Source organism: Phyllostomus discolor, chromosome X, assembly GCF_004126475.2.
Source record: "Phyllostomus discolor isolate MPI-MPIP mPhyDis1 chromosome X, mPhyDis1.pri.v3, whole genome shotgun sequence".
NCBI lineage: Eukaryota > Metazoa > Chordata > Mammalia > Chiroptera > Phyllostomidae > Phyllostomus > Phyllostomus discolor.
Genome location: NC_050198.1, coordinates 76,094,247 through 76,105,894, shown reverse-complemented (window position 1 = coordinate 76,105,894; position 11,648 = coordinate 76,094,247). Strand labels below are relative to the sequence as shown.

General features: G+C 38.0%; 1 non-coding gene and 1 pseudogene across 1 annotated transcript; both read right to left on the bottom strand.

The window, feature by feature from the left end:
• Positions 1-2,679: 2,679 nt before the first annotated feature.
• LOC114505895 lies at positions 2,680-2,803 on the bottom strand. The gene has a single exon (XR_003685346.1). It is a non-coding gene; the product is annotated as a small nucleolar RNA SNORA11 (small nucleolar RNA).
• A 5,871-nt stretch (positions 2,804-8,674) lies between these two features.
• On the bottom strand, positions 8,675-9,791 carry LOC114504537 (annotated as a pseudogene).
• Between the last annotated feature and the right edge of the window lie 1,857 nt (positions 9,792-11,648).

Here is an 11,648-nt window from a genome sequence, read left to right as displayed (position 1 = left end):
TATTCTTATTAGATTTTATTTTTCTTATATTCTTTTATATTTAAAGCATTGTCATCTAATGGAAGTATGATGTTTTTCAAGTGAATTTTGTTGTTGTTCTCTTATTAGTTTTTTATTGAAATAGCAACATTTTTCCTATTTAGAAAAAAGTGAAGGAAAAGAAAAATAACTTTCCAAATCCTTCCACCTAGAAACAACCAGCATTAACATTTAGTTGTCTTTCCACTCACTTATCAGTATAGCTAGAAATATTTTATTTTAAAAGTGCAAGTTTTGATACTGAATAACTCAGTAAATCAGGTGGTTTTTGCACATTATCCCTTCCTCACATACAAAAACATCTTTTATATATATATGGAGACCTGTTTATATAAGTGTTTAAGTGAATATTAAAGTATATTTATCATCCTATTATTTAAAATCTGGAATGTGTGTTTAATCTGGTGTTCAAAGAAAGATTTTTTGTGTGCAAAATGATCAAAGAAAGATTTTTAAAAGTAATAGATGGGTCATTTCTAAGACAAACTCATCTTACCTGAAATATAATGGTGCTCATAATAGTGTCTTTCCCAAGAGTCAGAATTCAGTGTGAACCCTGGATTAACCTTTGAATTAGAGTTTCATCATAATATGTTTAAATAATTGAGACTTTTGATTAAAAAAGAAGAAATAAAGGAAAGAAGAAACGAAGGAAGTGAGGAAGGAAAGAAGGGAGGGAGGAAAGGAAAGAAGGAAGAAAGAAAAAATCAGTCTTTTTTAACCTCTAACATGAGGAAATCATTATTATTTAGAATTTTTAATAATATACCCATGGCAAAATATTACCTGTATGATTTACTATGTAAAAAGGATTGTGAGAACTGCCCTGGCTGGTGTGGCTCAGTTGATTGCAGTGTTCTCTAAATCGAAATGTTGTGGGTTTGAATCCTGTTCAAGGCACATAAACGTGGGTTGCTTGTTTGGTACCCGGTGGGGTCACGTGCTGGAGGCAATGAATGGATGTTTCTCTCACACACTGATGTTTCCCTCTTTCTCTCCCTTCCTTCCCCTCTCTCTAAAATCAATAAGCATGTCCTCCAGTGAGAATAACAAAAAAAGATTTTAAGAACTAGGCATGACACATCAAAATAGTAGGGTATCTGCCTAGAATTTGGAAAAAATACTCTTTAGTGGAAATAACAATATTGTTAATTAAAAGCAGAAAAATAACTAAGACATTGGTGATCAATCAAAAAAATACAGTTAAAAGCTTTGTGTCCTAAAAAGAGAAATTTGAGCATGCACTGACATGCATTAATATTTTTTATTTACTACATAAAAAATATTCTATGGAACCTATTCCCCCACTGACACATGAAGAAATTATGTAGGTAACTCTTAAATAGATTAATGAAAGAGTAAGCCATTTAGCATTTTACAGTTCTCTTTATTCTTTCATGCCATTTCCCATGTGAATATTCCCCAAACCTCAGAACCAGAATCTATAAAATTACAACCTACGGTAACATGCACTTTCCAGGAAAGTGCTATGTACTAGCACTTTGTGTATCTGGGTATGCTAATCTTTGAGATTTTGCAACATCTAAAATGCAATATGCTTATAAAGTATCCTGTTTGAGATACCCACATTGAAAACATCATTTTACACCAATACTTGCACTGCACTCTACTTTCTTCAGTTATATGCTTCACTTCTCTAGTATTTTGCAGGGCTTTTACTGGCAAAGAATTTCTCATTGCTTTCATATTTCAGTTATTGGTTTACAAGAAATTCATATACTTTTGGAAAGTTCTGGGAAAGAGTAGTACACATTTGTTCGAATCTTTTTAAAATTAAATGTGTGAATGGCATAGAAGAAATTAATCGTGTTCCGTATAAACACTGTTCCAAGTTGCAGTATGTTCCAAGGATGTGGGAATGCTAATAAAAACATTAATAAAGTCAAAATGTCAGGTGAAGTCTCAGGATTCTAATAGATCTTTTGCAGAGCAGAACAAATGGAAATTGATAACCCTGGGTTCATAAATAGTAAAAAATTCTAACATTATTTCAGTGTGTGTCAGTAGCACAAAATAAGAGATCCTTAGAAACTCCTAATAAAGATAAAAATCAGTGACACAGAATGAGGGAGTGGGAAAAGATCTAAAGAGGTTAGCGTGCCTAGCCTTGGGCTCTTAAAATAAGTTGCATTCATCTGAGATAGTACTTTTGCACTATTATCTTTATCAGAGGCATCAACACCTCATTCATCTGGAAACCCCTAATTCAGAATTTCTGATGATCAAAATGGCTGTGGGTTTGCCCTGCAAGAATTGTGAACAAAGATTTTCTATGTAATTAAGGGTTTCAGTTAGATAGCAGAAGAAATATTTGGTTTTAGAAGCAAGCATACTTTCCAAGCTCTCAAAAAATCACTTTAATTTTTATTTCCCTTACAAATGCACTATGGAAAACTTGGGGAAAAATACAAAAGTAGAAACAGAAAAGTAAAAATAAAATTTCACATAATCCCATAACTCATAGATACCCACAAGTAATATTTTAAACAGCAGGGATTGATAAATTTTTTCTGTAATAGGACAGATAATAAATATTTTAGTCTTTGTGAGCCACATAAGTTCTCTACTTATATACTTTTGGTTTTGTTTTGCTTTGAACACCCCCCCCTTTTTTTTTACACATGTAGGGTGTTTGCTCACAGGAAGGGCACGAGTTCTGTGCCCCTCCACACAACGAGTTCCTGTTGGGTGTGTTGTAAACTGAGGAGCCATTTCTTTAGGCCCCCTGCTCTGAGCACATCCCCTGAACGACCCTTTTAAAAATGTAAAAAACCATTCATAGCTCAAAGGTCATACAAAAACAGTCCCTCAACTGGGCTTGGTCCATGGGTTGTAGTTTTATCAACCCTTTTTTAGTGTATATCTTCAACCGTCATTTTTCTTTTAAAGATTATTATTTTCTTTTTTCTTTTTTTAAAAAAGTCCATTACATATTTTTTAAAGGCTTTATTTATTTATTTTTAGAGAGGGAAGGGAGGGAGAAGGAGAGAAAGAGAAACATCAATGTGCGGTTGCTGGGGGCCATGGCCTGCAACCCAGGCATGTGCCCTGACTGGGAATCGAACCTGCGATGCTTTGGTTCACAGCCCGTGCTCAATCCACTGAGCTATGCCAGCCAGGGCTAAAGATTATTATTTTCTATGTAAAATATCTTAGTCACAAATAAAAGTTGTCCCTTGGTATCCACAGGGGATTGCTCCCAAGACCCCCTCGGATACCAAAATCTGCAGATGCTCAAGTCCCTTGTATATTTGCATATAACCTATACTCATCCTCCTCAGTACTTTAAATCATCATCTCTAGGTTACTTATAATACTTAATACAATGTAAATGCTATGTAAGTAGTTGTTATACTGTATGGTTTAGGAAATAATGACAAGAAAGAAATGTCTGTATGTACTCATTGCAGACACAACTATCATAGGCCTAACTGCATAGTATATCTCAAAAACAACATAACATTTGTATCGAATATTTTCAATCTGTGGTAGGTTAAATCTGTGAATGTGGAACCCATGGCTAAGGAGCTTGCAGATATAGAGGGATGACTGTATTTACAATATTAATATTAAACTTTGCCATATATTATTTTAACTTGTACTCCAAAAAGAACTCAATATTACAAATGCATCTGAAGTCTAACCCCCTTCCCAGTGGCCAAGTTCTAGAGGTTTTTTTATCCTGAAATTATGAATATATTATTCCTGCCCATGATTTTTAGGCTTTTACTATTTATATAAATACCCACAGTGATACTGTTTTGTAGTTACACAAAATAATTGTATTATATGAACCTTGTATTTTTCATTCAACATTATGTTTTTAAGATGTCTCTTAAGTGTTCTCCCCCTATTTAAATCCCTCTCAATAATGTTATGTGCAGGGTGGGCCAAAGGAGTTTTACAGTTGTGGGTACCTGAAACACAGAGTTTATCCTGGTATTTTTATTTATTAATTACTGCATTATTTTCCATGTAAGCAATTGTAAAGGTACTTTTCCCCCACCCTCTATATAATTGTTATGAGTCACTCTAAACTATTCTAGAGAGCTTGTATTTGGCAATACTCTTAACAATTAGTCTGTGTTACTAAATGCATTAACCTTATGTTTTATATATCATAGTTTAGAGCTAAGGGGACTCCAAGACTAGTCCCTCATATTATCAATGAATTAACAGGCCCAATAAGAGTAACTGGCATGTGTAAGAACCTAGTTTTCATGCTTGTCCATTCTTAAAATCAATGAAGCGGTTACAGCTCATTTGCTCCCAGGGCATACTAATCTTGCATCATAATCACAGCACAATAAAAATAACAAAGAAATTCTCTGGCCTTGCTGGCACATGTAGAATTGCTGGAACACCTGCTCCCTTCAACTAGCTCCAATTTGGTGAGTCTCCGAGGAATATCTCACATGAATTTGAATATAGTGCATTGCTTGATGATCCCATGGTGTCAACCATGTTTTTTTCAAATGCCCTCCAGATCATGGTCCTCTAGAGGATACATATCTTAGATATGTTCTGCCATTTTCTTCTTCTGGCTGCTCTAATTGATAGCTCTCACTTGCCATTACAAGTGCTCAAATGGATGGTGACCTCTTTGACTTCTTCATGCACTTTGTATGCTGGTTTGGTTTGTTGCTCAGGGTGCTTTTTATTCTAAAAGTTACCACAAATGAAGAACATGTCCACCACATTACTTCTTCTATCTAAGCCCTACAGAGATTTAATGAAGTAGATTTAGGACTCTGGCAGAAGAACACGAGGACTGGACAATGGGATAATGAAAGTTATTATCAAACTGAACTAAAATGGAGCCGGCTCACTTGGTTTCCAGCCAGCCAGATAAACTGACAAGGATTTATTGTAAAGCGCTATAGAATGGAGAATGGGCAGCTTTTGCTGGTCTGCTCAATGGTGGTTGGTTTTAACTGGTGAGATTGGTAGTAAGGGTCTTCAATGTGTAATCAGCTAGGATTGCTAGGACCTGGAGTTACAAAGAGAAAGTTTAGGATTTTTGCTCATCGTTCCTCTGGTGGTCAGGTAGGGTCAACAGTTTTCTATCTTGTGAGGGGGTTCAGGTTCCTGTATAAACAACTCAAGGTAACATCAATATGTTGTCTGTGATTCCAGAGGGGGAAAGTTGACTTAGGTGAAAGTAATGAAAAAGGATTCAGGTCTGGTTTCATACAAGTGAGAACATGGTGGGTGAGGGGGCATTGCCAAAAGTAGATTCTGGCTCAGTTTTAAAGTGACAGAATCACTCTACCCATATTATTTGCCACAGTTTTCTCTTTGCTAATGATGAAATCCACCCCTACTCCCAGTCCAGGATGCTCCATGACCCTGCATGAAAATAGTTTCTTCACCAATCTATTCCTACAACCCTTTAGATATGCCCGGATAATATAGCTCCTAGGATAATCAGTCTATTTCTCAAATTAAGATTTCCTGGTACATATCACATTAAAAAAATCTATAGAAGAACATTTTTTAAAAAATTTAGTCCAGCCTTTCCTACATCTTTCTTATTCTGATACTTAAGATTTATAAGAGTCCATTTTCATCCTCTAATTCAAGCACTACATTCATTTCTTCCCCCTCTGGCTTTATTGAGATAAAATTTACATATGACATTATGTCAGTTTAAGATATACAATATCATGATTTGAGATATCTATAGATGTCTGCCCTGACTGGTGTAGCTCAGTGGATTGAGTGCCAGCCTGCGAACCAAAGCGTCATAAGTTCAATTCCCAGTCAGGGCACATGCCTGGGTTGCAGGCCAGGTCCCCAGTAGGCGGGTGTGAGAGGCAACCACACATTGATGTTTCTCTCTTTCTTCTTCCCTCCCCCCCCTCTCTAAAAATAAATAAATAAAATCTTTTAAAAAGAGAGATATCTATAGATGTCTATATATCAAAATGTTTGTCACAATAAGGTTAGTTACACATCCTTCAGCTCACATCATTACCATTGTGTTGTGGGGGTGGTACTTAAAACATTAAAGCTTTACCTCATAGCGACCCTCAGGTATACAATACAATGTTATTAACAAGAGTCACCATATGCACACTACATCCCCAGAACTCACTTACCTTATTCCTGGAAATTCATAAACTTCGATCAACATCTCCCATTTTCTCTCACCTCTCAGCACTTAAAAAAAAACATTTTACTCTGTTTCTATAACTTCCATATTTTTAGATTGTACATATAAATAGGACCATACAGTGTTTGTCTTCTCTGTCTGACTTATCTCACTTAGCATAATGCCCTCAAGGTCCATCCATGGCATCACAAATGGCAGGATTTTCTTCTTTTTATGACTAAATAATATTCAATCTTATATTTTGCACCACCATAGACAGGGTGGTGCAAAAGTAGGTTTACAGTTATGAGTATGTAAATCAGAGTTTATTTTTTTATTATTTAATTATTGTATTATTTTCCATATGAATTACTGGAAAGTTACTCTTGCCCCACTCTTTATATATGTATGTATATTTTATTTATTTTTACATGATTACTAAGTTTAATTCAACAGTTGTACCCAATTCTGCCTTGTGAAAAAAACAAAAAGTTCTTATCAGAATTACATTGTTATGTATGTAAGTACAGTTTTGTTGTTTTTGATACAGCTCTAGAAAAAAGCACCAAATGCACATGAAGTTTTAAAGGTTTATAAAAATACAGACTGGTAATTTCTCAATGCAGCCTAGAGGTTGAGAACAGGATACTAATAGTTAATGAATCTTCCAAATACAGACAGCCCTAATATCTAGAGCATTTTCCAAATACAGATGACCATTCCCATCTCTCTCGCAGGAACAGAAATTCTTCTTCTGCTTTTCCCAGTGACCAGACTCTGCAGGCACTCTAAACCACTCCTATAGACCCAGGGAGGAAAAGAGGGTAAAGTTGAGGAGAAAAGACTGGAATTGTCCCTGCTGTCCAGAGGCTCTTGCTATAGCTCCTGTTTTCCTCATCTCCCCCAGGCCTCTCTTCTTATCTTTGGTTTCCCTGTCTCCACGCTAGAAATCCCTGCCAGTGGACAGAGCTAGAGTTCTTGTCATTCGGCTGGCAGTGGGGGTGAAGCCACAAGGGCCAGCAGTACAGTGTCAGGATTCTTCCTAGCAACCCAATTTGGAATTCACAAACCATTTTCTTGTATATGAAAAAAAAAACAAATGTAGTTATATATGGCAGCTCATTTCCACCATTAGCACATTTCATTTTAAGTTAAACAAGTTGGTGTATTTGGCTTTAAAAGCTAACCACCACTTACGACATTTTTAAAAATACTTTTGAATTTTATTGTTGTTCAAGTACAGTTTTCTGCCTTTTCCCCCCATCTCTCCCTGCAACCCCACCCATCCCCATCTCCCTCCTTTGATTCCACCCACCCTTTGTTTTGTCCAAGTATCCTTTAAAGTTGTTCCTGCAAACTCTTCCCCCCTTCCCCCTATTATCTCCTCCCATCTCCCCTCTGGCTACTGCCTATTTTTAATGTGGAAAAAATGCTCTGAATTCCACACAAATTTCTTAAAAATGACTATTTGAAGCATGGAGACAGGAAGTACTTGATAAAGTAACATGGAATGAGTATTTCTGGCCTCTGAAGTCAGCAGAACAACTGAAAGGAGGGAAACTCCTTGGTTGACAAAGCCACCTGCAGATCTCCTTAATGTGCCGGGTGTAAGAAGTGTGTTGTGGTTTGGCAGGCAGCTCCTGCAGGCATTCAGTATCTCAGCCACTGTGATTATAACCAAACACAGCTGTTTCTCTCCTCAATTTTAATAACGATGAAGACATTTCTACCACCTGGCATTTTCTCCGTAGGCACCCATAACAAAAGCCACTACCACACAAACCCATTCTCCTGTTAACTGTTGGTCCAGCATAAGTGAATAGAGACTATATCCTTAGGAGGCTGAATGCAAGAAACTTCTGTCTGACTGAGTAAAGCAACTCCACTGGCCAGCTGAGGCTTTGCTGCCAAACTAGTAAATCTCCTAGCCTAGGATTTCTAAGTCCCTTCTGGAAAAGGAATATAGTCCAGAGGTTCTGCAGAGCTTTATAAAGGGTGGCCTAAGCAAATGTTTCTTCTTTGGTAAACCTGAGTAATTTTTTCCTAGAAACGTATCAGAAATAGACCAGTCAATAGTCACTTATGTAAAGCTTCTGTTTAAGAATAGCTCTTTAGGTTTTATTAAAGAATTTAAACATAAGAATCCAAGATTCTCCAGCATCTCTTCTACCCAATGCCAACAGGAATAAAGTAAGACACATGAAGGATTTAAATAACCCAATTACCTGGATGTATCTGAACAGTTTTAGTCTTGAAGAAGTCAGTGGGCCTAGCGGATAAAGGAACTGTCCACATTGCTGGTAAAGAGCAAAGGCCAAGATTTAGGGATGAAAGAAAAAAAGAAACAATTCACAGCAAAACCAGTCTGTGAACAGACCAAGACCAGTTCCCTGTGAGTGAAAGGCAGATTCCTGTCAGATCATCACAGAGGATTAGGATAACAACCTCTCTGTAAAGACTTAGAACAACTTTTTGATTTACGCTCAACGTTGTTTCTGGATTTCTTTCTAAGGCTTTAAACTCTGCTACTATGTTAAGTGATTTCTAGATACCCAATTGGTTGGCAGGTTGCTGATGCAACAAGGACATGGAAGACCCCACTTCATCACGTTCACAGGGACTTGCATCAGCTCCCCACCCAGCCCGTCTGAGAGTTCCTCTCACAACCAAAATGACAAATGAGTGTTCACCATGGAGTCACATTTCCCCCACACAAAGATATATTTCTTGGCAATCTGGAAGGCGAGCTCCTCTGTGGCTCTCATGGTGGCAGTGGAACCTGAACAGTGGCTCCAGATTCTCAACAATACTGACACCCACCTCCCCACCCCCAGTTCCTTTGGACTAAAGGGAACTATATTTGAAATCCTACCTTTTGAGTTTCTTGTCTGGCTACAGGGAAAGCAATAGCTTCTCTAGTAGAAAGAGATGCTGGATTTGCCTCCAAGTGGATTCAGGACTTTGTTGTGAGGTTGAAGCCATGGGCCCAATCTGAGCTCATGGCTGTCAACTGTGGGTGTGGGCTGGGGCTCCTGAGCATAGTCTGCCTCTCTCTGGCCACCCTTCTCACCCAGCTCTCCTCTGGGCAAGGTGCTTATTGTGGCTTTAAGGTCTAATTTTGGGTCTTCTTCACACAAGAGTATGTGGTCATTGGGTTTGTTTGGGTGTGCCAAGGGTAAAGTGCAAAGGTAAAGTGTGCAAGGGTAAAGGTGGTCACTGGTGACCCAAATATGTTACTAGTCTTCCCACCAGGTGGGTTCAGATGCTGTGGAGTGTGCACAGGTGTTGATTACTCAAAGATACCACTTCATTTTCCCCCTGGGTGGTTGGTTATTTTAGGAATGTTCTGAGGTTCTCCAGTTGGTCCAAAAATATTCAATGCCATCCTGTTGGGTTGGCTTGAAGAAACACCTTCTTCTGGACTTCCAAAAAGATTGCTTGATGCTCCTCCCTCAGGCTTCATGGCCTTCCAGCCCTCAGCTGAGATGCTGGCAGGCATGGGAACACATCTGCTTGTTTGCCCATCTCTCTGATGCAGAAGCTGAGGCCGAGGCTCTGTGAGGTCACCCAACAAATTCCCCACTGGCTGTGCCTACACCCACACCTGCAGTGTACCTGGAGCCAGCTCAGCCACCCTTGCTCTCTGAAAAAAAATGTATATTTTATATATCATATATTGTATTTATCTACTCATCTGTTCACAGACACTTATGTTGTCTCTATCCCTTAGTTATTATGAAAAAATACTGCAATAAACATGCTATCTCTTCATGGAACAATAAATCAATGTTTTTTTCTCTCTCTCTCCTTTACTCTCTCTTTAAAATCAATTAATTTTTTTAAATGTAGGCAGAAAAGAGGAAAAACACTATCTTTTCAACATAGAGATTTTATATTCTTCAGATAAATACCCAGAAATGGAATTGCAGATTGCATGGCTGGCCTATTTTTAATTTTTTGAGGAATCTCCATACCGTTTTCCGTGGTGGTTGTACCCATTTACATTGCCACCAACGGCAACATTCTTTTCTTTTTCTACAGATTTTATTTACTTTTGGAGAGAAGGAGGGAGGGAGGAAGAGAGGGAGGAGAGGAAGAGAAACATTGATGTGAGAAACATCAATCAGTTGACTCTCCTATGCACCCTGACCTGGGACTGAACCTGCAACCAGGGCATGTGCCTTGATCAGAATCAAACCAGTGACCTTTAGCTTTGTGGGATGATGCCCAACCAATAGAGCCACACTGGTCAGGGCCAACAGCAACATTCTTGAGTCATAGGAAATGTCATGTGAGATTTCAGTATTTAACTGCTGAATGAAAATTCAGTTGTTTCAAAAAAATTTAATGTTTCATGTTAACTTTTCCTTCTCTTTTATTAATAACTAGCCAGGGTTGATATAGTAAGCATAATAATGGCCCCCCAAAAATGTCCATGTCCTAATACTTGGAACCTGCATATATGCTACCTCACATGGCACAAGATGCTCTGCAGATTTGATTCAGGGTAAGAATCCTAAAGTAAGAGATAATCCTCGATTATCTGAGTGGGCACAGTATAACCACAAGGGTCCTTAGTGATGTTGCTTACTTTTAAAATGGGAAAAGTGCCCTGGCTGGTGTGAGTCAGTGGATTGAGTGCTGGCCTAAGAACCAGAGTTGTCAGTTTGATTTCCAGCCAGGGCACACGCCCGGCCTGTGGGCATGTCCCCAGTAGGGGCAACGTAAGAGGCAACCACTCATTGATGTTTCTCTCCCGCTCCTTCTCCCTCCCTTCCCCTCTGTCTAAAAATTAAATAAATAAAATCTTTTTTAAAAATAGTGAATAAAACAGGAAAAGGAGCCAGGAGCCAAAGAATGCAGGTAGTCTCTAGAAATTGGAAAAGGCAAGGGAATGAATTCTTGCCTCAAGTGTCTGGAAAGGAATGCAACCTGTTCTGATATCTTGTGTTTATCCCAGTGAGACCTGTTGTGGACTTCTGATCCACAGAAGTGTAAGATAACCAATTTACATTGTTTAACTCATTAAACAAACTGTCATGCCATTTGTTATAGCAACAGCAGTGAAGAACCAATCCAGGTTACATTTACAGGCTGTTTATTTATAACCTGCTTTATTCCTAAAAGGCTGAAGTAGTGTAGAAGGATGCAAACCATAAAACAAGGCAGCATGAATTAAATGTAGGCAATTCCTTGCAGGGTAGCTCAGTCAGAGCTTTATCCCAATAAGGAAAGGTTACTGGGTTGCCAGTTTGATCCCTGGGGTCAGGTTACACATGAGAATCAACCAAAGAATGCATAAATAAGTGGAACAACAAATCATTGTTTTTTTCTCTCTCTCTGTCCTCTTCTGTCTCTTTAAGATAAATTAAATTTTTTAAATGTAGGAAGAAAAGAGGAAAAAAGCAAATCAAAGACAGTAACATAAAATGAAACCTAAGAATGAGGTTAATACAAATATGCATACCATAAATACATATATTACAGGTAAGCT